We start from the raw sequence: 23,886 nt of genomic DNA, 5'->3' as shown, positions 1-23,886 counted from the left end.
AGTGTGAACACTCGCGGGTTCAGACAACAAATAGTGTGAACACTCCCGGGTTCAGACATCACAAAGTGTGAACATTCCCGGGATCAGACAACACACAGTGTGAACACTCGCGGGTTCAGACAAAACACAGTGTGAACATTCCCGGTTTCAGACAACACCCAGTGTGAACAATCATGGGATCGCACAACACACAGTGTGAACATTCCCGGCTTCAGACAACGCACAGTGTGAACATTCCCGGCTTCAGACAACGCACAGTGTGAACATTCCCGGGTTCAGACAACACACAGTGTGAACATTCCCGGGTTCAGACAACACACAGCGTGAACAGTCCCGGGTTCAGACAACGCACAGTGTGAACATTCCCGGGTTCAGACAACACACAGTGTGAACATTCCCGGGATCAGACAACACACAGTGTGAATACACCCAGGTTCAGACAACACACAGTGTGAACATTCCCGGGATCAGACAACACACAGTGTGAATACACCCAGGTACAAACAACGCACAGTGTGAACACTCCCAGGTGCAGACGACACACAGTGTGTACATTCCCGTGTTCAGACAATGCACAGTGTGAACATTCCCGATTTCAGACAACACACAGTGCGAACAATCACGGGATCGCACAACACACAGTGTGAACATTCCCGGCTTCAGACAACGCACAGAGTGAACATTCCTGGGTTGAGACAACACACAGTGTGAACATTCCCAGGTTCAGACAACAGAGTGTGAACAATCCCGGGTTCAGACAAAACACAACGTGAACAGTCCCGGGTTCAGACAACGCACAGTGTGAACATTCCCGGGTTCAGACAACACACAGTGTGAACATTCCCAGGTTCAGACAACACACAGTGTGAACGTTCCCGGGATCAGACAACACACAGTGTGAATACACCCGGGTACAAACAACGCACAGGGTGAACACTCCCAGGTGCAGACAACACACAGTGTGAACATTTCTGTGTTTGGACAACACACAGTGTGAACATTCCTGGGTTCTGACAACACACAGTGTGAACATTCCCGGGTTCGGACAATGCACAGTGTGAACATTCCCGCGATCACACAACACACAGTGTGAACATTCCCAGGTTCAGACAACACACAGTGTGAACATTCCCGGGTTCAGACAATGCACAGTGTGAACATTCCCTGGTTCAGACAATGCATAGTGTGAACATTCCCGAGTTCAGACAACACACAGTGTGAACACTCCCAGGTTCAGACAACACACAGTGTGAACATTAACGGGATCAGACAACACACAGTGTGAATACTCCCGGGTTCAAACAACGCACAGTGTGAACACTGCCGGGTTCAGACAACACACAGTGTGAACATTCCCGTGTTCGGACAATGCACAGTGTGAACATTCCCTGGTTCAGACAACACACAGTGTGAACATTCCCGGGTTCGGACAAAACACAGTGTGAACATTCCCGGGTTCGGACAAAACACAGTGTGATCATTCCCGGGTTCAGACTACGCACAGTGTGAACATTCCCGGGTTCAGACAATACACAGTGTGAACATTCCCGGGTTCACAACACATAGTGTGAACATTCCCGGGTTCAGACAACACAGAGTGTGAACACTCGTGGGTTCAGACAGCACACAGTGTGAATATTCCCGGGTTCAGACAAAGCACAGTGTGAACATACCCGGGTTCAGACAATACACAGTGTGAACATTCTCGGGTTCATAACACATAGTGTGAACACTCCCGGGTTCAGACAACACACAGTGTGAACATTCCCGGGTTCAGACAACACACAGTGTGAACATTCCCGGGTTCAGAAAACACACAGTGTGAACACTTGTGGGTTCAGACAGCACACAGTGTGAATATTCCTGGGATCAGACAACACACAGTGTGAACATTCCCATGTTCAGACAGCACACAGTGTGAACACTTGTGGGTTCAGACAACACACAGTGTGAACATTCCCTGGTTCAGACAACACACAGTGTGAATAATCCTGGGTTCAGACAACACACTGTGTGAACATTCCCGGGTTCAGACAACGCACAGTGTGAACATTCCCGGGTTCAGACAACACACAGTGTGAACATTCCCGGGTTTAGACAACTCACAGTGTGAACATTCCCGGGTTCAGACAACGCACAGTGTGAACATTCCCGGGTTCAGACAACGCACAGTGTGAACATTCCCAGGTTCAGACAACGCACAGTGTGAACATTCCTGGGTTCAGACAACGCAGAGTGTGAACATTCCCGGGTTCAGTCAACACACAGTGTGAACATTCCCGGGTTCAGACAACACACAGCGTGAACAGTCCCGGGTTCAGACAACACAAAGTGTGAACATTCCCTGGTTCAGACAACACATATTGTGAACACTCCCGGGTTCAGATAACACACAGTGTGAACATTCCCGGGTTCGGACAACACATAGTGTGAACATTCCCGGGTTCAGACAACACACAGTGTGAACACTCCCGGGATCACACAAGACACAGCATGAACATTCCCGGGTTCAGACTACACACAATGTGAATACTCCCGGGTTCAGACAACACACAGTGTGAACATTCCCGGGTTCAGACAACACACAGTGTGAACATTCCCGGAATCAGACAACACACAGTGTGAACACTCGCGGGTTCAGACAACAAATAGTGTGAACACTCCCGGGTTCAGACATCACAAAGTGTGAACATTCCCGGGATCAGACAACACACAGTGTGAACACTCGCGGGTTCAGACAAAACACAGTGTGAACATTCCCGGTTTCAGACAACACCCAGTGTGAACAATCATGGGATCGCACAACACACAGTGTGAACATTCCCGGCTTCAGACAACGCACAGTGTGAACATTCCCGGCTTCAGACAACGCACAGTGTGAACATTCCCGGGTTCAGACAACACACAGTGTGAACATTCCCGGGTTCAGACAACACACAGCGTGAACAGTCCCGGGTTCAGACAACGCACAGTGTGAACATTCCCGGGTTCAGACAACACACAGTGTGAACATTCCCGGGATCAGACAACACACAGTGTGAATACACCCAGGTTCAGACAACACACAGTGTGAACATTCCCGGGATCAGACAACACACAGTGTGAATACACCCAGGTACAAACAACACACAGTGTGTACATTCCCGTGTTCAGACAATGCACAGTGTGAACATTCCCGATTTCAGACAACACACAGTGCGAACAATCACGGGATCGCACAACACACAGTGTGAACATTCCCGGCTTCAGACAACGCACAGAGTGAACATTCCTGGGTTGAGACAACACACAGTGTGAACATTCCCAGGTTCAGACAACAGAGTGTGAACAATCCCGGGTTCAGACAAAACACAACGTGAACAGTCCCGGGTTCAGACAACGCACAGTGTGAACATTCCCGGGTTCAGACAACACACAGTGTGAACATTCCCAGGTTCAGACAACACACAGTGTGAACGTTCCCGGGATCAGACAACACACAGTGTGAATACACCCGGGTACAAACAACGCACAGGGTGAACACTCCCAGGTGCAGACAACACACAGTGTGAACATTTCTGTGTTTGGACAACACACAGTGTGAACATTCCTGGGTTCTGACAACACACAGTGTGAACATTCCCGGGTTCGGACAATGCACAGTGTGAACATTCCCGCGATCACACAACACACAGTGTGAACATTCCCAGGTTCAGACAACACACAGTGTGAACATTCCCGGGTTCAGACAATGCACAGTGTGAACATTCCCTGGTTCAGACAATGCATAGTGTGAACATTCCCGAGTTCAGACAACACACAGTGTGAACACTCCCAGGTTCAGACAACACACAGTGTGAACATTAACGGGATCAGACAACACACAGTGTGAATACTCCCGGGTTCAAACAACGCACAGTGTGAACACTGCCGGGTTCAGACAACACACAGTGTGAACATTCCCGTGTTCGGACAATGCACAGTGTGAACATTCCCTGGTTCAGACAACACACAGTGTGAACATTCCCGGGTTCGGACAAAACACAGTGTGAACATTCCCGGGTTCGGACAAAACACAGTGTGATCATTCCCGGGTTCAGACTACGCACAGTGTGAACATTCCCGGGTTCAGACAATACACAGTGTGAACATTCCCGGGTTCACAACACATAGTGTGAACATTCCCGGGTTCAGACAACACAGAGTGTGAACACTCGTGGGTTCAGACAGCACACAGTGTGAATATTCCCGGGTTCAGACAAAGCACAGTGTGAACATACCCGGGTTCAGACAATACACAGTGTGAACATTCTCGGGTTCATAACACATAGTGTGAACACTCCCGGGTTCAGACAACACACAGTGTGAACATTCCCGGGTTCAGACAACACACAGTGTGAACATTCCCGGGTTCAGAAAACACACAGTGTGAACACTTGTGGGTTCAGACAGCACACAGTGTGAATATTCCTGGGATCAGACAACACACAGTGTGAACATTCCCATGTTCAGACAGCACACAGTGTGAACACTTGTGGGTTCAGACAACACACAGTGTGAACATTCCCTGGTTCAGACAACACACAGTGTGAATAATCCTGGGTTCAGACAACACACTGTGTGAACATTCCCGGGTTCAGACAACGCACAGTGTGAACATTCCCGGGTTCAGACAACACACAGTGTGAACATTCCCGGGTTTAGACAACTCACAGTGTGAACATTCCCGGGTTCAGACAACGCACAGTGTGAACATTCCCGGGTTCAGACAACGCACAGTGTGAACATTCCCGGGTTCAGACAGCACACAGTCTGAACATTCCCAGGTTCAGACAATGCCCAGTGTGAACATTCCCGGGTTCAGACAACACACAGTGTGAACATTCCCGGGTTCACACAACACACAGTGTGAACACTCCCGGGTTCAGACAACAAACAGTGTGAACACTCCCAGTTTCAGACAACACAAAGTGTGAACATTCCCGGGATCAGACAACACACAGTGTGAACACTCGCGGGTTCAGACAACACACAGTGTGAACATTCCCAGTTTCAGACAACACACAGTGTGAACAATCACGGGATCGCACAACACACAGTGTGAACACTCCCAGGTGCAGACAACACACAGTGTGAACATTTCCGTTTTCGGACAATGCACAGTGTGAACATTCCCCGGTTCAGACAACACACAGTGTGAACATTCCCGGGTTCGGACAACACACAGTGTAAACATTCCCGGGTTCGGACAACACACAATGTGAACATTCCTGGGTTCGGACAATGCACAGTATGAACATTCCCGGGATCACACAACACACAGTGTGAACATTCCCAGGTTCAGACAACACATATTGTGAACACTCCCGGGTTCAGATAACACAGAGTGTGAACATTCCCGGGTTCAGACAATACACAGTGTGAACATTCCCGGGTTCACAACACATCGTGTGAACACTCCCGGGTTCAGACAACACACAGTGTGAACATTCCCGGGTTCAGACAACACACAGTGTGAACACTCGTGGGTTCAGACAGCACACAGTGTGAATATTCCCGGGATCAGACAACACACAGTGTGAACATTCCCGTGTTCAGACAACACACAGTGTGAACACTTGTGGGTTCAGACAACACACAGTGCGAACATTCCCTGGTTCAGACAACACACAGTGTGAATAATCCCGGGTTCAGACAACACACTGTGTGAACATTCCCAGGTTCAGACAACGCACAGTGTGAACATTCCTGGGTTCAGACAACACACAGTGTGAACATTCCCGGGTTCAGACAACGCACAGTGTGAACATTCCCGGGTTCAGACAACGCACAGTGTGAACATTCCCGGGTTCAGACAACGCACAGTGTGAACATTCCCGGGTTCAGACAAAACACAGTGTGAACATTCCCGGGTTCAGACAACGCACAGTGTGAACATTCCCGGGTTCAGACAACACACAGTGTGAACATTCCCGGGTTCACACAACACACAGTGTGAACACTCCCGGGTTCAGACAACACACAGTGTGAACACTCGCGGGTTCAGACAACACACAGTGTGAACATTCCCGGTTTCAGACAACACACAGTGTGAACAATCACGGGATCGCACAACACACAGTGTGAACATTCCCGGCTTCATACAACGCACAGTGTGAACATTCCTGGGTTCAGACAACACACAGTGTGAACATTCCCGGGTTCAGACAACACACAGTGTGAACATTCCCGGGTTCAGACAACACACAGAGTGAACAGTCCCGGGTTCAGACAACGCAGAGTGTGAACATTCCCGGGTTCAGACAACACACAGTGTGAACACTCCCAGGTTCAGACAACACACAGTGTGAACATTCCCGGGGTCAGACAACACACAGTGTGAACATTCCCGGGTTCAGACAACACACAGTGTGAACATTCCCGGGTTCAGACAACACACAGTGTGAACACTCCCAGGTTCAGACAACACACAGTGTGAACATTCCCGGGATCAGACAACACACAGTGTGAATACACCCGGGTACAAACAACGCACAGTGTGAACACTCCCAGATGCAGACGACACACAGTGTGTACATTCCCGTGTTAAGACAATGCACAGTGTGAACATTCCCGGTTTCAGACAACACACAGTGTGAACAATCACGGGATCGCACAACACACAGTGTGAAGATTCCCGGCTTCAGACAACGCACAGAGTGAACATTCCTGGGTTCAGACAATGCACAGTGTGAACATTCCCGGGTTCAGACAAAACAGTGTGAACATTCCTGGGTTCAGACAACACAAAGCGTGAACAGTCCCGGGTTCAGACAACGCACAGTGTGAACATTCCCGTGTTCAGACAACACACAGTGTGAACATTCCCAGGTTCAGTACAACACACAGTGTGAACGTTCCCGGGATCAGACAACACACAGTGTGAATACACCCGGGTACAAACAACGCACTGTGTGAACACTCCCAGGTGCAGACAACACACAGTGTGAACATTCCCGGGTTCAGACAGCACACAGTGAGAACACTCGTGGGTTCAGACAGCACACAGTGTGAATATTCCCGGGTTCAGACAACACACAGTGTGAACATTCCCGGGTTCAGACAACACACAGTGTGAACAATCACGGGATCGCACAACGCACAGTGTGAACATTCCTGGGTTCAGACAACGCAGAGTGTGAACATTCCCGGGTTCAGTCAACACACAGTGTGAACATTCCCGGGTTCAGACAACACACAGCGTGAACAGTCCCGGGTTCAGACAACACAAAGTGTGAACATTCCCTGGTTCAGACAACACATATTGTGAACACTCCCGGGTTCAGATAACACACAGTGTGAACATTCCCGGGTTCGGACAACACATAGTGTGAACATTCCCGGGTTCAGACAACACACAGTGTGAACACTCCCGGGATCACACAAGACACAGCATGAACATTCCCGGGTTCAGACAACACACAATGTGAATACTCCCGGGTTCAGACAACACACAGTGTGAACATTCCCGGGTTCAGACAACACACAGTGTGAACATTCCCGGAATCAGACAACACACAGTGTGAACACTCGCGGGTTCAGACAACAAATAGTGTGAACACTCCCGGGTTCAGACATCACAAAGTGTGAACATTCCCGGGATCAGACAACACACAGTGTGAACACTCGCGGGTTCAGACAAAACACAGTGTGAACATTCCCGTGTTCGGACAATGCACAGTGTGAACATTCCCTGGTTCAGACAACACACAGTGTGAACATTCCCGGGTTCGGACAAAACACAGTGTGAACATTCCCGGGTTCGGACAAAACACAGTGTGATCATTCCCGGGTTCAGACTACGCACAGTGTGAACATTCCCGGGTTCAGACAATACACAGTGTGAACATTCCCGGGTTCACAACACATAGTGTGAACATTCCCGGGTTCAGACAACACAGAGTGTGAACACTCGTGGGTTCAGACAGCACACAGTGTGAATATTCCCGGGTTCAGACAAAGCACAGTGTGAACATACCCGGGTTCAGACAATACACAGTGTGAACATTCTCGGGTTCATAACACATAGTGTGAACACTCCCGGGTTCAGACAACACACAGTGTGAACATTCCCGGGTTCAGACAACACACAGTGTGAACATTCCCGGGTTCAGAAAACACACAGTGTGAACACTTGTGGGTTCAGACAGCACACAGTGTGAATATTCCTGGGATCAGACAACACACAGTGTGAACATTCCCATGTTCAGACAGCACACAGTGTGAACACTTGTGGGTTCAGACAACACACAGTGTGAACATTCCCTGGTTCAGACAACACACAGTGTGAATAATCCTGGGTTCAGACAACACACTGTGTGAACATTCCCGGGTTCAGACAACGCACAGTGTGAACATTCCCGGGTTCAGACAACACACAGTGTGAACATTCCCGGGTTTAGACAACTCACAGTGTGAACATTCCCGGGTTCAGACAACGCACAGTGTGAACATTCCCGGGTTCAGACAACGCACAGTGTGAACATTCCCGGGTTCAGACAGCACACAGTCTGAACATTCCCAGGTTCAGACAATGCCCAGTGTGAACATTCCCGGGTTCAGACAACACACAGTGTGAACATTCCCGGGTTCACACAACACACAGTGTGAACACTCCCGGGTTCAGACAACAAACAGTGTGAACACTCCCAGTTTCAGACAACACAAAGTGTGAACATTCCCGGGATCAGACAACACACAGTGTGAACACTCGCGGGTTCAGACAACACACAGTGTGAACATTCCCAGTTTCAGACAACACACAGTGTGAACAATCACGGGATCGCACAACACACAGTGTGAACACTCCCAGGTGCAGACAACACACAGTGTGAACATTTCCGTTTTCGGACAATGCACAGTGTGAACATTCCCCGGTTCAGACAACACACAGTGTGAACATTCCCGGGTTCGGACAACACACAGTGTAAACATTCCCGGGTTCGGACAACACACAATGTGAACATTCCTGGGTTCGGACAATGCACAGTATGAACATTCCCGGGATCACACAACACACAGTGTGAACATTCCCAGGTTCAGACAACACATATTGTGAACACTCCCGGGTTCAGATAACACAGAGTGTGAACATTCCCGGGTTCAGACAATACACAGTGTGAACATTCCCGGGTTCACAACACATCGTGTGAACACTCCCGGGTTCAGACAACACACAGTGTGAACATTCCCGGGTTCAGACAACACACAGTGTGAACACTCGTGGGTTCAGACAGCACACAGTGTGAATATTCCCGGGATCAGACAACACACAGTGTGAACATTCCCGTGTTCAGACAACACACAGTGTGAACACTTGTGGGTTCAGACAACACACAGTGCGAACATTCCCTGGTTCAGACAACACACAGTGTGAATAATCCCGGGTTCAGACAACACACTGTGTGAACATTCCCAGGTTCAGACAACGCACAGTGTGAACATTCCTGGGTTCAGACAACACACAGTGTGAACATTCCCGGGTTCAGACAACGCACAGTGTGAACATTCCCGGGTTCAGACAACGCACAGTGTGAACATTCCCGGGTTCAGACAACGCACAGTGTGAACATTCCCGGGTTCAGACAAAACACAGTGTGAACATTCCCGGGTTCAGACAACGCACAGTGTGAACATTCCCGGGTTCAGACAACACACAGTGTGAACATTCCCGGGTTCACACAACACACAGTGTGAACACTCCCGGGTTCAGACAACACACAGTGTGAACACTCGCGGGTTCAGACAACACACAGTGTGAACATTCCCGGTTTCAGACAACACACAGTGTGAACAATCACGGGATCGCACAACACACAGTGTGAACATTCCCGGCTTCATACAACGCACAGTGTGAACATTCCTGGGTTCAGACAACACACAGTGTGAACATTCCCGGGTTCAGACAACACACAGTGTGAACATTCCCGGGTTCAGACAACACACAGAGTGAACAGTCCCGGGTTCAGACAACGCAGAGTGTGAACATTCCCGGGTTCAGACAACACACAGTGTGAACACTCCCAGGTTCAGACAACACACAGTGTGAACATTCCCGGGGTCAGACAACACACAGTGTGAACATTCCCGGGTTCAGACAACACACAGTGTGAACATTCCCGGGTTCAGACAACACACAGTGTGAACACTCCCAGGTTCAGACAACACACAGTGTGAACATTCCCGGGATCAGACAACACACAGTGTGAATACACCCGGGTACAAACAACGCACAGTGTGAACACTCCCAGATGCAGACGACACACAGTGTGTACATTCCCGTGTTAAGACAATGCACAGTGTGAACATTCCCGGTTTCAGACAACACACAGTGTGAACAATCACGGGATCGCACAACACACAGTGTGAAGATTCCCGGCTTCAGACAACGCACAGAGTGAACATTCCTGGGTTCAGACAATGCACAGTGTGAACATTCCCGGGTTCAGACAAAACAGTGTGAACATTCCTGGGTTCAGACAACACAAAGCGTGAACAGTCCCGGGTTCAGACAACGCACAGTGTGAACATTCCCGTGTTCAGACAACACACAGTGTGAACATTCCCAGGTTCAGTACAACACACAGTGTGAACGTTCCCGGGATCAGACAACACACAGTGTGAATACACCCGGGAACAAACAACGCACTGTGTGAACACTCCCAGGTGCAGACAACACACAGTGTGAACATTCCCGGGTTCAGACAGCACACAGTGAGAACACTCGTGGGTTCAGACAGCACACAGTGTGAATATTCCCGGGTTCAGACAACACACAGTGTGAACATTCCCGGGTTCAGACAACACACAGTGTGAACAATCACGGGATCGCACAACGCACAGTGTGAACATTCCTGGGTTCAGACAACGCAGAGTGTGAACATTCCCGGGTTCAGTCAACACACAGTGTGAACATTCCCGGGTTCAGACAACACACAGCGTGAACAGTCCCGGGTTCAGACAACACAAAGTGTGAACATTCCCTGGTTCAGACAACACATATTGTGAACACTCCCGGGTTCAGATAACACACAGTGTGAACATTCCCGGGTTCGGACAACACATAGTGTGAACATTCCCGGGTTCAGACAACACACAGTGTGAACACTCCCGGGATCACACAAGACACAGCATGAACATTCCCGGGTTCAGACAACACACAATGTGAATACTCCCGGGTTCAGACAACACACAGTGTGAACATTCCCGGGTTCAGACAACACACAGTGTGAACATTCCCGGAATCAGACAACACACAGTGTGAACACTCGCGGGTTCAGACAACAAATAGTGTGAACACTCCCGGGTTCAGACATCACAAAGTGTGAACATTCCCGGGATCAGACAACACACAGTGTGAACACTCGCGGGTTCAGACAAAACACAGTGTGAACATTCCCGTGTTCGGACAATGCACAGTGTGAACATTCCCTGGTTCAGACAACACACAGTGTGAACATTCCCGGGTTCGGACAAAACACAGTGTGAACATTCCCGGGTTCGGACAAAACACAGTGTGATCATTCCCGGGTTCAGACTACGCACAGTGTGAACATTCCCGGGTTCAGACAATACACAGTGTGAACATTCCCGGGTTCACAACACATAGTGTGAACATTCCCGGGTTCAGACAACACAGAGTGTGAACACTCGTGGGTTCAGACAGCACACAGTGTGAATATTCCCGGGTTCAGACAAAGCACAGTGTGAACATACCCGGGTTCAGACAATGCACAGTGTGAACATTCTCGGGTTCATAACACATAGTGTGAACACTCCCGGGTTCAGACAACACACAGTGTGAACATTCCCGGGTTCAGACAACACACAGTGTGAACATTCCCGGGTTCAGAAAACACACAGTGTGAACACTTGTGGGTTCAGACAGCACACAGTGTGAATATTCCTGGGATCAGACAACACACAGTGTGAACATTCCCATGTTCAGACAGCACACAGTGTGAACACTTGTGGGTTCAGACAACACACAGTGTGAACATTCCCTGGTTCAGACAACACACAGTGTGAATAATCCCGGGTTCAGACAACACACTGTGTGAACATTCCCGGGTTCAGACAACGCACAGTGTGAACATTCCCGGGTTCAGACAACACACAGTGTGAACATTCCCGGGTTTAGACAACTCACAGTGTGAACATTCCCGGGTTCAGACAACGCACAGTGTGAACATTCCCGGGTTCAGACAACGCACAGTGTGAACATTCCCGGGTTCAGACAGCACACAGTCTGAACATTCCCAGGTTCAGACAATGCCCAGTGTGAACATTCCCGGGTTCAGACAACACACAGTGTGAACATTCCCGGGTTCACACAACACACAGTGTGAACACTCCCGGGTTCAGACAACAAACAGTGTGAACACTCCCAGTTTCAGACAACACAAAGTGTGAACATTCCCGGGATCAGACAACACACAGTGTGAACACTCGCGGGTTCAGACAACACACAGTGTGAACATTCCCAGTTTCAGACAACACACAGTGTGAACAATCACGGGATCGCACAACACACAGTGTGAACACTCCCAGGTGCAGACAACACACAGTGTGAACATTTCCGTTTTCGGACAATGCACAGTGTGAACATTCCCCGGTTCAGACAACACACAGTGTGAACATTCCCGGGTTTGGACAACACACAGTGTGAACATTCCCAGGTTCTGACAACACACAGTGTGAACATTCCCGTGTTCGGACAATGCACAGTGTGAACATTCCCCGGGTCAGACAACACACAGTGTGAACATTCCCGGGTTCGGACAACACACAGTGTAAACATTCCCGGGTTCGGACAACACACAATGTGAACATTCCTGGGTTCGGACAATGCACAGTATGAACATTCCCGGGATCACACAACACACAGTGTGAACATTCCCAGGTTCAGACAACACATATTGTGAACACTCCCGGGTTCAGATAACACAGAGTGTGAACATTCCCGGGTTCAGACAATACACAGTGTGAACATTCCCGGGTTCACAACACATCGTGTGAACACTCCCGGGTACAGACAACACACAGTGTGAACATTCCCGGGTTCAGACAACACACAGTGTGAACACTCGTGGGTTCAGACAGCACACAGTGTGAATATTCCCGGGATCAGACAACACACAGTGTGAACATTCCCGTGTTCAGACAACACACAGTGTGAACACTTGTGGGTTCAGACAACACACAGTGCGAACATTCCCTGGTTCAGACAACACACAGTGTGAATAATCCCGGGTTCAGACAACACACTGTGTGAACATTCCCAGGTTCAGACAACGCACAGTGTGAACATTCCTGGGTTCAGACAACACACAGTGTGAACATTCCCGGGTTCAGACAACGCACAGTGTGAACATTCCCGGGTTCAGACAACGCACAGTGTGAACATTCCCGGGTTCAGACAACGCACAGTGTGAACATTCCCGGGTTCAGACAAAACACAGTGTGAACATTCCCGGGTTCAGACAACGCACAGTGTGAACATTCCCGGGTTCAGACAACACACAGTGTGAACATTCCCGGGTTCACACAACACACAGTGTGAACACTCCCGGGTTCAGACAACACACAGTGTGAACACTCGCGGGTTCAGACAACACACAGTGTGAACATTCCCGGTTTCAGACAACACACAGTGTGAACAATCACGGGATCGCACAACACACAGTGTGAACATTCCCGGCTTCATACAACGCACAGTGTGAACATTCCTGGGTTCAGACAACACACAGTGTGAACATTCCCGGGTTCAGACAACACACAGTGTGAACATTCCCGGGTTCAGACAACACACAGAGTGAACAGTCCCGGGTTCAGACAACGCAGAGTGTGAACATTCCCGGGTTCAGACAACACACAGTGTGAACACTCCCAGGTTCAGACAACACACAGTGTGAACATTCCCGGGGTCAGACAACACACAGTGTGAACATTCCCGGGTTCAGACAACACACAGTGTGAACATTCCCGGGTTCAGACAACACACAGTGTGAACACTCCCAGGTTCAGACAACACACAGTGTGAACATTCCCGGGATCAGACAACACACAGTGTGAATACACCCAGGTTCAGACAACACACAGTGTGAACATTCCCGGGATCAGACAACACACAGTGTGAATACACCCAGGTACAAACAACGCACAGTGTGAACACTCCCAGGTGCAGACGACACACAGTGTGTACATTCCCGTGTTCAGACAATGCACAGTGTGAACATTCCCGATTTCAGACAACACACAGTGCGAACAATCACGGGATCGCACAACACACAGTGTGAACATTCCCGGCTTCAGACAACGCACAGAGTGAACATTCCTGGGTTGAGACAACACACAGTGTGAACATTCCCAGGTTCAGACAACAGAGTGTGAACAATCCCGGGTTCAGACAAAACACAACGTGAACAGTCCCGGGTTCAGACAACGCACAGTGTGAACATTCCCGGGTTCAGACAACACACAGTGTGAACATTCCCAGGTTCAGACAACACACAGTGTGAACGTTCCCGGGATCAGACAACACACAGTGTGAATACACCCGGGTACAAACAACGCACAGGGTGAACACTCCCAGGTGCAGACAACACACAGTGTGAACATTTCTGTGTTTGGACAACACACAGTGTGAACATTCCTGGGTTCTGACAACACACAGTGTGAACATTCCCGGGTTCGGACAATGCACAGTGTGAACATTCCCGCGATCACACAACACACAGTGTGAACATTCCCAGGTTCAGACAACACACAGTGTGAACATTCCCGGGTTCAGACAATGCACAGTGTGAACATTCCCTGGTTCAGACAATGCATAGTGTGAACATTCCCGAGTTCAGACAACACACAGTGTGAACACTCCCAGGTTCAGACAACACACAGTGTGAACATTAACGGGATCAGACAACACACAGTGTGAATACTCCCGGGTTCAAACAACGCACAGTGTGAACACTGCCGGGTTCAGACAACACACAGTGTGAACATTCCCGTGTTCGGACAATGCACAGTGTGAACATTCCCTGGTTCAGACAACACACAGTGTGAACATTCCCGGGTTCGGACAAAACACAGTGTGAACATTCCCGGGTTCGGACAAAACACAGTGTGATCATTCCCGGGTTCAGACTACGCACAGTGTGAACATTCCCGGGTTCAGACAATACACAGTGTGAACATTCCCGGGTTCACAACACATAGTGTGAACATTCCCGGGTTCAGACAACACAGAGTGTGAACACTCGTGGGTTCAGACAGCACACAGTGTGAATATTCCCGGGTTCAGACAAAGCACAGTGTGAACATACCCGGGTTCAGACAATACACAGTGTGAACATTCTCGGGTTCATAACACATAGTGTGAACACTCCCGGGTTCAGACAACACACAGTGTGAACATTCCCGGGTTCAGACAACACACAGTGTGAACATTCCCGGGTTCAGAAAACACACAGTGTGAACACTTGTGGGTTCAGACAGCACACAGTGTGAATATTCCTGGGATCAGACAACACACAGTGTGAACATTCCCATGTTCAGACAGCACACAGTGTGAACACTTGTGGGTTCAGACAACACACAGTGTGAACATTCCCTGGTTCAGACAACACACAGTGTGAATAATCCTGGGTTCAGACAACACACTGTGTGAACATTCCCGGGTTCAGACAACGCACAGTGTGAACATTCCCGGGTTCAGACAACACACAGTGTGAACATTCCCGGGTTTAGACAACTCACAGTGTGAACATTCCCGGGTTCAGACAACGCACAGTGTGAACATTCCCGGGTTCAGACAACGCACAGTGTGAACATTCCCAGGTTCAGACAACGCACAGTGTGAACATTCCTGGGTTCAGACAACGCAGAGTGTGAACATTCCCGGGTTCAGTCAACACACAGTGTGAACATTCCCGGGTTCAGACAACACACAGCGTGAACAGTCCCGGGTTCAGACAACACAAAGTGTGAACATTCCCTGGTTCAGACAACACATATTGTGAACACTCCCGGGTTCAGATAACACACAGTGTGAACATTCCCGGGTTCGGACAACACATAGTGTGAACATTCCCGGGTTCAGACAACACACAGTGTGAACACTCCCGGGATCACACAAGACACAGCATGAACATTCCCGGGTTCAGACTACACACAATGTGAATACTCCCGGGTTCAGACAACACACAGTGTGAACATTCCCGGGTTCAGACAACACACAGTGTGAACATTCCCGGAATCAGACAACACACAGTGTGAACACTCGCGGGTTCAGACAACAAATAGTGTGAACACTCCCGGGTTCAGACATCACAAAGTGTGAACATTCCCGGGATCAGACAACACACAGTGTGAACACTCGCGGGTTCAGACAAAACACAGTGTGAACATTCCCGGTTTCAGACAACACCCAGTGTGAACAATCATGGGATCGCACAACACACAGTGTGAACATTCCCGGCTTCAGACAACGCACAGTGTGAACATTCCCGGCTTCAGACAACGCACAGTGTGAACATTCCCGGGTTCAGACAACACACAGTGTGAACATTCCCGGGTTCAGACAACACACAGCGTGAACAGTCCCGGGTTCAGACAACGCACAGTGTGAACATTCCCGGGTTCAGACAACACACAGTGTGAACATTCCCGGGATCAGACAACACACAGTGTGAATACACCCAGGTTCAGACAACACACAGTGTGAACATTCCCGGGATCAGACAACACACAGTGTGAATACACCCAGGTACAAACAACACACAGTGTGTACATTCCCGTGTTCAGACAATGCACAGTGTGAACATTCCCGATTTCAGACAACACACAGTGCGAACAATCACGGGATCGCACAACACACAGTGTGAACATTCCCGGCTTCAGACAACGCACAGAGTGAACATTCCTGGGTTGAGACAACACACAGTGTGAACATTCCCAGGTTCAGACAACAGAGTGTGAACAATCCCGGGTTCAGACAAAACACAACGTGAACAGTCCCGGGTTCAGACAACGCACAGTGTGAACATTCCCGGGTTCAGACAACACACAGTGTGAACATTCCCAGGTTCAGACAACACACAGTGTGAACGTTCCCGGGATCAGACAACACACAGTGTGAATACACCCGGGTACAAACAACGCACAGGGTGAACACTCCCAGGTGCAGACAACACACAGTGTGAACATTTCTGTGTTTGGACAACACACAGTGTGAACATTCCTGGGTTCTGACAACACACAGTGTGAACATTCCCGGGTTCGGACAATGCACAGTGTGAACATTCCCGCGATCACACAACACACAGTGTGAACATTCCCAGGTTCAGACAACACACAGTGTGAACATTCCCGGGTTCAGACAATGCACAGTGTGAACATTCCCTGGTTCAGACAATGCATAGTGTGAACATTCCCGAGTTCAGACAACACACAGTGTGAACACTCCCAGGTTCAGACAACACACAGTGTGAACATTAACGGGATCAGACAACACACAGTGTGAATACTCCCGGGTTCAAACAACGCACAGTGTGAACACTGCCGGGTTCAGACAACACACAGTGTGAACATTCCCGTGTTCGGACAATGCACAGTGTGAACATTCCCTGGTTCAGACAACACACAGTGTGAACATTCCCGGGTTCGGACAAAACACAGTGTGAACATTCCCGGGTTCGGACAAAACACAGTGTGATCATTCCCGGGTTCAGACTACGCACAGTGTGAACATTCCCGGGTTCAGACAATACACAGTGTGAACATTCCCGGGTTCACAACACATAGTGTGAACATTCCCGGGTTCAGACAACACAGAGTGTGAACACTCGTGGGTTCAGACAGCACACAGTGTGAATATTCCCGGGTTCAGACAAAGCACAGTGTGAACATACCCGGGTTCAGACAATACACAGTGTGAACATTCTCGGGTTCATAACACATAGTGTGAACACTCCCGGGTTCAGACAACACACAGTGTGAACATTCCCGGGTTCAGACAACACACAGTGTGAACATTCCCGGGTTCAGAAAACACACAGTGTGAACACTTGTGGGTTCAGACAGCACACAGTGTGAATATTCCTGGGATCAGACAACACACAGTGTGAACATTCCCATGTTCAGACAGCACACAGTGTGAACACTTGTGGGTTCAGACAACACACAGTGTGAACATTCCCTGGTTCAGACAACACACAGTGTGAATAATCCTGGGTTCAGACAACACACTGTGTGAACATTCCTGGGTTCAGACAACGCACAGTGTGAACATTCCCGGGTTCAGACAACACACAGTGTGAACATTCCCGGGTTTAGACAACTCACAGTGTGAACATTCCCGGGTTCAGACAACGCACAGTGTGAACATTCCCGGGTTCAGACAACGCACAGTGTGAACATTCCCGGGTTCAGACAGCACACAGTCTGAACATTCCCAGGTTCAGACAATGCCCAGTGTGAACATTCCCGGGTTCAGACAACACACAGTGTGAACATTCCCGGGTTCACACAACACACAGTGTGAACACTCCCGGGTTCAGACAACAAACAGTGTGAACACTCCCAGTTTCAGACAACACAAAGTGTGAACATTCCCGGGATCAGACAACACACAGTGTGAACACTCGCGGGTTCAGACAACACACAGTGTGAACATTCCCAGTTTCAGACAACACACAGTGTGAACAATCACGGGATCGCACAACACACAGTGTGAACACTCCCAGGTGCAGACAACACACAGTGTGAACATTTCCGTTTTCGGACAATGCACAGTGTGAACATTCCCCGGTTCAGACAACACACAGTGTGAACATTCCCGGGTTCGGACAACACACAGTGTAAACATTCCCGGGTTCGGACAACACACAATGTGAACATTCCTGGGTTCGGACAATGCACAGTATGAACATTCCCGGGATCACACAACACACAGTGTGAACATTCCCAGGTTCAGACAACACATATTGTGAACACTCCCGGGTTCAGATAACACAGAGTGTGAACATTCCCGGGTTCAGACAATACACAGTGTGAACATTCCCGGGTTCACAACACATCGTGTGAACACTCCCGGGTTCAGACAACACACAGTGTGAACATTCCCGGGTTCAGACAACACACAGTGTGAACACTCGTGGGTTCAGACAGCACACAGTGTGAATATTCCCGGGATCAGACAACACACAGTGTGAACATTCCCGTGTTCAGACAACACACAGTGTGAACACTTGTGGGTTCAGACAACACACAGTGCGAACATTCCCTGGTTCAGACAACACACAGTGTGAATAATCCCGGGTTCAGACAACACACTGTGTGAACATTCCCAGGTTCAGACAACGCACAGTGTGAACATTCCTGGGTTCAGACAACACACAGTGTGAACATTCCCGGGTTCAGACAACGCACAGTGTGAACATTCCCGGGTTCAGACAACGCACAGTGTGAACATTCCCGGGTTCAGACAACGCACAGTGTGAACATTCCCGGGTTCAGACAAAACACAGTGTGAACATTCCCGGGTTCAGACAACGCACAGTGTGAACATTCCCGGGTTCAGACAACACACAGTGTGAACATTCCCGGGTTCACACAACACACAGTGTGAACACTCCCGGGTTCAGACAACACACAGTGTGAACACTCGCGGGTTCAGACAACACACAGTGTGAACATTCCCGGTTTCAGACAACACACAGTGTGAACAATCACGGGATCGCACAACACACAGTGTGAACATTCCCGGCTTCATACAACGCACAGTGTGAACATTCCTGGGTTCAGACAACACACAGTGTGAACATTCCCGGGTTCAGACAACACACAGTGTGAACATTCCCGGGTTCAGACAACACACAGAGTGAACAGTCCCGGGTTCAGACAACGCAGAGTGTGAACATTCCCGGGTTCAGACAACACACAGTGTGAACACTCCCAGGTTCAGACAACACACAGTGTGAACATTCCCGGGGTCAGACAACACACAGTGTGAACATTCCCGGGTTCAGACAACACACAGTGTGAACATTCCCGGGTTCAGACAACACACAGTGTGAACACTCCCAGGTTCAGACAACACACAGTGTGAACATTCCCGGGATCAGACAACACACAGTGTGAATACACCCGGGTACAAACAACGCACAGTGTGAACACTCCCAGATGCAGACGACACACAGTGTGTACATTCCCGTGTTAAGACAATGCACAGTGTGAACATTCCCGGTTTCAGACAACACACAGTGTGAACAATCACGGGATCGCACAACACACAGTGTGAAGATTCCCGGCTTCAGACAACGCACAGAGTGAACATTCCTGGGTTCAGACAATGCACAGTGTGAACATTCCCGGGTTCAGACAAAACAGTGTGAACATTCCTGGGTTCAGACAACACAAAGCGTGAACAGTCCCGGGTTCAGACAACGCACAGTGTGAACATTCCCGTGTTCAGACAACACACAGTGTGAACATTCCCAGGTTCAGTACAACACACAGTGTGAACGTTCCCGGGATCAGACAACACACAGTGTGAATACACCCGGGTACAAACAACGCACTGTGTGAACACTCCCAGGTGCAGACAACACACAGTGTGAACATTCCCGGGTTCAGACAGCACACAGTGAGAACACTCGTGGGTTCAGACAGCACACAGTGTGAATATTCCCGGGTTCAGACAACACACAGTGTGAACATTCCCGGGTTCAGACAACACACAGTGTGAACAATCACGGGATCGCACAACGCACAGTGTGAACATTCCTGGGTTCAGACAACGCAGAGTGTGAACATTCCCGGGTTCAGTCAACACACAGTGTGAACATTCCCGGGTTCAGACAACACACAGCGTGAACAGTCCCGGGTTCAGACAACACAAAGTGTGAACATTCCCTGGTTCAGACAACACATATTGTGAACACTCCCGGGTTCAGATAACACACAGTGTGAACATTCCCGGGTTCGGACAACACATAGTGTGAACATTCCCGGGTTCAGACAACACACAGTGTGAACACTCCCGGGATCACACAAGACACAGCATGAACATTCCCGGGTTCAGACAACACACAATGTGAATACTCCCGGGTTCAGACAACACACAGTGTGAACATTCCCGGGTTCAGACAACACACAGTGTGAACATTCCCGGAATCAGACAACACACAGTGTGAACACTCGCGGGTTCAGACAACAAATAGTGTGAACACTCCCGGGTTCAGACATCACAAAGTGTGAACATTCCCGGGATCAGACAACACACAGTGTGAACACTCGCGGGTTCAGACAAAACACAGTGTGAACATTCCCGTGTTCGGACAATGCACAGTGTGAACATTCCCTGGTTCAGACAACACACAGTGTGAACATTCCCGGGTTCGGACAAAACACAGTGTGAACATTCCCGGGTTCGGACAAAACACAGTGTGATCATTCCCGGGTTCAGACTACGCACAGTGTGAACATTCCCGGGTTCAGACAATACACAGTGTGAACATTCCCGGGTTCACAACACATAGTGTGAACATTCCCGGGTTCAGACAACACAGAGTGTGAACACTCGTGGGTTCAGACAGCACACAGTGTGAATATTCCCGGGTTCAGACAAAGCACAGTGTGAACATACCCGGGTTCAGACAATACACAGTGTGAACATTCTCGGGTTCATAACACATAGTGTGAACACTCCCGGGTTCAGACAACACACAGTGTGAACATTCCCGGGTTCAGACAACACACAGTGTGAACATTCCCGGGTTCAGAAAACACACAGTGTGAACACTTGTGGGTTCAGACAGCACACAGTGTGAATATTCCTGGGATCAGACAACACACAGTGTGAACATTCCCATGTTCAGACAGCACACAGTGTGAACACTTGTGGGTTCAGACAACACACAGTGTGAACATTCCCTGGTTCAGACAACACACAGTGTGAATAATCCTGGGTTCAGACAACACACTGTGTGAACATTCCCGGGTTCAGACAACGCACAGTGTGAACATTCCCGGGTTCAGACAACACACAGTGTGAACATTCCCGGGTTTAGACAACTCACAGTGTGAACATTCCCGGGTTCAGACAACGCACAGTGTGAACATTCCCGGGTTCAGACAACGCACAGTGTGAACATTCCCGGGTTCAGACAGCACACAGTCTGAACATTCCCAGGTTCAGACAATGCCCAGTGTGAACATTCCCGGGTTCAGACAACACACAGTGTGAACATTCCCGGGTTCACACAACACACAGTGTGAACACTCCCGGGTTCAGACAACAAACAGTGTGAACACTCCCAGTTTCAGACAACACAAAGTGTGAACATTCCCGGGATCAGACAACACACAGTGTGAACACTCGCGGGTTCAGACAACACACAGTGTGAACATTCCCAGTTTCAGACAACACACAGTGTGAACAATCACGGGATCGCACAACACACAGTGTGAACACTCCCAGGTGCAGACAACACACAGTGTGAACATTTCCGTTTTCGGACAATGCACAGTGTGAACATTCCCCGGTTCAGACAACACACAGTGTGAACATTCCCGGGTTCGGACAACACACAGTGTAAACATTCCCGGGTTCGGACAACACACAATGTGAACATTCCTGGGTTCGGACAATGCACAGTATGAACATTCCCGGGATCACACAACACACAGTGTGAACATTCCCAGGTTCAGACAACACATATTGTGAACACTCCCGGGTTCAGATAACACAGAGTGTGAACATTCCCGGGTTCAGACAATACACAGTGTGAACATTCCCGGGTTCACAACACATCGTGTGAACACTCCCGGGTTCAGACAACACACAGTGTGAACATTCCCGGGTTCAGACAACACACAGTGTGAACACTCGTGGGTTCAGACAGCACACAGTGTGAATATTCCCGGGATCAGACAACACACAGTGTGAACATTCCCGTGTTCAGACAACACACAGTGTGAACACTTGTGGGTTCAGACAACACACAGTGCGAACATTCCCTGGTTCAGACAACACACAGTGTGAATAATCCCGGGTTCAGACAACACACTGTGTGAACATTCCCAGGTTCAGACAACGCACAGTGTGAACATTCCTGGGTTCAGACAACACACAGTGTGAACATTCCCGGGTTCAGACAACGCACAGTGTGAACATTCCCGGGTTCAGACAACGCACAGTGTGAACATTCCCGGGTTCAGACAACGCACAGTGTGAACATTCCCGGGTTCAGACAAAACACAGTGTGAACATTCCCGGGTTCAGACAACGCACAGTGTGAACATTCCCGGGTTCAGACAACACACAGTGTGAACATTCCCGGGTTCACACAACACACAGTGTGAACACTCCCGGGTTCAGACAACACACAGTGTGAACACTCGCGGGTTCAGACAACACACAGTGTGAACATTCCCGGTTTCAGACAACACACAGTGTGAACAATCACGGGATCGCACAACACACAGTGTGAACATTCCCGGCTTCATACAACGCACAGTGTGAACATTCCTGGGTTCAGACAACACACAGTGTGAACATTCCCGGGTTCAGACAACACACAGTGTGAACATTCCCGGGTTCAGACAACACACAGAGTGAACAGTCCCGGGTTCAGACAACGCAGAGTGTGAACATTCCCGGGTTCAGACAACACACAGTGTGAACACTCCCAGGTTCAGACAACACACAGTGTGAACATTCCCGGGGTCAGACAACACACAGTGTGAACATTCCCGGGTTCAGACAACACACAGTGTGAACATTCCCGGGTTCAGACAACACACAGTGTGAACACTCCCAGGTTCAGACAACACACAGTGTGAACATTCCCGGGATCAGACAACACA

This window comes from Somniosus microcephalus, chromosome 9 (genome assembly GCF_052327205.1).
Source record: "Somniosus microcephalus isolate GS21.2 chromosome 9, FLI_Smic_1.0, whole genome shotgun sequence".
In the NCBI taxonomy this organism is placed as follows: Eukaryota; Metazoa; Chordata; class Chondrichthyes; order Squaliformes; family Somniosidae; genus Somniosus; species Somniosus microcephalus.
The sequence above is the reverse complement of the archived record's forward strand: the minus strand, read 5'-3'. Positions refer to the sequence as shown.